This window comes from Oratosquilla oratoria, chromosome 5, assembly GCF_046742065.1.
Source record: "Oratosquilla oratoria isolate Oo_2021 chromosome 5, ASM4674206v1, whole genome shotgun sequence".
Lineage (NCBI taxonomy): Eukaryota > Metazoa > Arthropoda > Malacostraca > Stomatopoda > Squillidae > Oratosquilla > Oratosquilla oratoria.
The window spans coordinates 64,349,468-64,353,183 of NC_134781.1; positions in this window are offsets into that span (position 1 = coordinate 64,349,468).

Genomic DNA, 3,716 nt, shown 5'->3' on the forward strand with positions numbered 1-3,716 from the left:
CCCTTCCGTACGGGTTTGCCCTTTTTCCTTGCATTCATCCTGCTGCCAGACGATTCTATTCAACTGCACGCGAAAGTGTGACCTGAGCCGCAGACAACACAGTCGACGCAGCACAGAGCAAAGGCAGACTTCTTATTGCTGAATTGAAATACAGTTTGAACCTCTCTCTCACTTGAAATGCTGAGTTAGTACATCTAGAAGCATTTCAAATGAGACAGAAGTTCAAACTGTACTTCAATTCAGCAACGGGAAGTCTGCCTTTGCTTTGTACTGCGTTGCCTGTGTCACCTGCGTCTCAATGTGTGGTTAGGCTAACAAAGGGAACCACGTTATTCCGCAAGGCGATTTCACTGCACCTTATCAGGTAACCTTTGGGTAGTAAAGGGAAATAGAATTCTCAGTGAACACTTTTTTTCGCATCAGGCTGTATTTTTTCAATTATTCTACCTTCCTCCAGAAGACCCTAATTGTCTCTATGGTACTTAGTCATTCAACTCCTTCCACATGATGAGGCATTTCATAGATTTGGCTCTGCCTAACGCCAAGCTATTTCATTCAACGAAGAAAACACGACGCTGCTGAAGATGATTTCTCAGTTCATCCTGAAACGCAGGAAATAACTCTTTTATTTATCTTTATATTTATTCTATCTATTCATTTCATTATTTCTTTATTTGTCTTTTCATCTATTTATTTATATATATATTTGCTTATTTGTTTATTCATATATTTATTCATTTGTTTTTATTTATTTATTTATTTATTTATTTATTCGTTTATTTACGTATTCATTTATTTATTCATTTATTTATTTATTTATTCATAAATCTATTTATTTATTTGTTTATCTATTTATTTATTTATCTATTTATTTATTCATTCATTTATTCATCTATTTATTCTTTTATCTATTTATTAGTTTATTTATCTAATAATTTATTATTCACCTATTTATGCATCTATTATTAAAGCAAAAAGATTTCATTCTCCCACGGGTAGAACCTCAGACCAAAAACTCTAATCAAACTTTCTTCTGATCTGCCGGCCAGCGTCTCAAGTCATCTAAATGAAATAGCTTGGAGGTAGCCAGAATGACCGCAGGAGTCCGGTGGAGACGCCAAAGAGTAAGTCGATATGGGTTTAGACCCTGAGACCGGCAGAATCCATCTCAGACATCTTCCGCCCCGAAACCTAAGTCAAACAGTAAAATATTTCCTTTCCCTTGATTTCCGCTGTATTTGGTCGTCATATATGCTGTTCCTCATGTGAGCCTGTGCAGTCTTCTTCACTCACATCCTTCCTCATTCTTACTTTCAATTCGCGTCGCCATTTGTCTGTCTCATCCACATTAAGGGGTCTCAATTTTGTCAGAACAATGTCATAATGTAGATATAAGTGAGGTATATTTAATATGCATATATATACATATATGCACACACACGCACACACACACACACACACGCACAAACACGCACACACACGCACACACACACACACACACACGCACGCACGCACGCACGCACAGACTCCCACAAACATTCAGATTCACTCACATACATACATACATACATACGTATATATATATATATATATACATATATATATGCATATATATATATATATACATATATATATATGCATATATATATATATATATATATGTGTGTGTGTGTGTGTGTGTATATGTGTATATGTCTGAATATATATATATATGTATATATATATAGATACACATATATATATATATATATATGCACATATAAATATATATATATATACATATATATATATATATATATATACATATATATATGACAGAGGTAGAATGGTGAGAACAGAAAAACAAAACTGAACGGAAATAACTAAATTCTCTAACATATCGTCAGCCGTGTTCACAAGGAAATTTCTCTGTGAACAAGGCTGTCGAAACGTTTAGAATGCGGATGTTCCATCTAGTCTGGTTTTCCTGGTACAACCAATATTCCACGTGCCATCCGACTCTCAACCATATGTGTGTATGTATATATATATATATATTTATATATATATATATATATGTGTGTGTGTGTGTGTGTGTGTGTGTGTGTGTGTGTGTGTGTGTGTGTGTGTGTGTGTGTGTGTGTGTGTGTGTGTGTGTGTGTGTGTGTGTGTGTGTGTGTGTGTGTGTGTGTGTGTGTGCGTGTGTGTATGTGTGTGTGTGTGTGTGTGTATGTGTTATGTGTGTGTGTGTGTGTGTGTATACATATGTATATACTGTATGTATATATATATATATATACATACTGTATATACTGTATGTATACTGTATATACATATACATATATATATATATACATAGGAATAACTGAGACATGGTTAAATGGTACAGAGTTCGAAGCTGAATTTAATATTGCGGGATTTAAACACTTTCATCAGGATAGAAACCACAAGAAAGGTGGGGGTGTTCTATTGTACGTTAAAAACAATGTTCATGCTTGTGTTTTAGAGAAAGTGAAACAGGATGCATATGACAGTTTGTGGGTTGAGTTAACCCAAACAAATGGACAAAAAATGAATATAGGTGTAATATATAGGCCAAAGACATTATCATTAGCAGACGACAAACTGTTATTTCAAGAACTGTCTAGTTTCTGCAACCGGGATTTATTGATAATGGGTGATTTCAATTTTACTGACATTGATTGGATGACCCTTGAACATGGCCATATAGGTAGTCGCTTGATTGATTTTCTTGGTGACAATTACTTAATTCAGCATGTAAAAGAGCCCACAAGATATGGAAACTTACTCGATTTATTGATCACTAGCCGCGAAAGCATGGCAACTGATGTAGAAGTCGGTGAATCTGTTGCAAATAGCGATCACAACTTAGTCAGATTCAAACTCCTAAACAATTTTAGAATAGATACTTGTGCTTCTAAAATACCCGATTTCAGTAAAGCTCAGTTCATAGAACTACGTCAGGAGCTTCAGCTTACAGATTGGGAGGAAAAATTAAACGAAAGGCCTGTAGATCAGATGTGGGAAATATTTCAAAATACGCTCACTAAGATGATTCAAACTTACATTCCTTTTAAGGACAGACGTCCCCCAAATCAGGCTCGCCCAAAGTGGCTCGACAAAGAAACTGAAAAAAGTATTGCTAAAAAGAGACAGGCTTATAAGAAATATAAGTGCTCGGGTGCATCTAATGACTATGAAAGTTATGTATCAATACAGAGAGACTTAAAAAAGACAATAAGAAAAAGAAAACGACAATACGAAATGAACATCGCTGAGAAATCCAAAGAGAATCCCAAAGAATTCTATAGTTACATTAGAGATAAAAAGGTTGTTAGGAATCACATTGGTCCACTATTATCTGCTGACGGTCAACTTGAATATTCAAATGAAGGAATGTGTAATCTCTTAAACAATTATTTTAGCTCGGTATTCGTAAACGAAACACCTCAAAGTGAATTCCAAACTGAAACCTGTGAAAAGTCTGGGGTAAACTTACTCACTACGGTAAATATAACAAAAGAAACAATTAAAAGGTGTATAGACAAAATCAAAGTTAATAAAACACCAGGGCCTGACGGTTGGCATCCAAGAATCTTAAAGGAAATGAAAAATGAGATTGTTGTTCCATTAGAAATTATTTTCAAGAAATCCATCATATCCGGAGATGTCCCAAGAGAATGGAAGCTAGCTAACGTTACTCCCATATTCAAAAA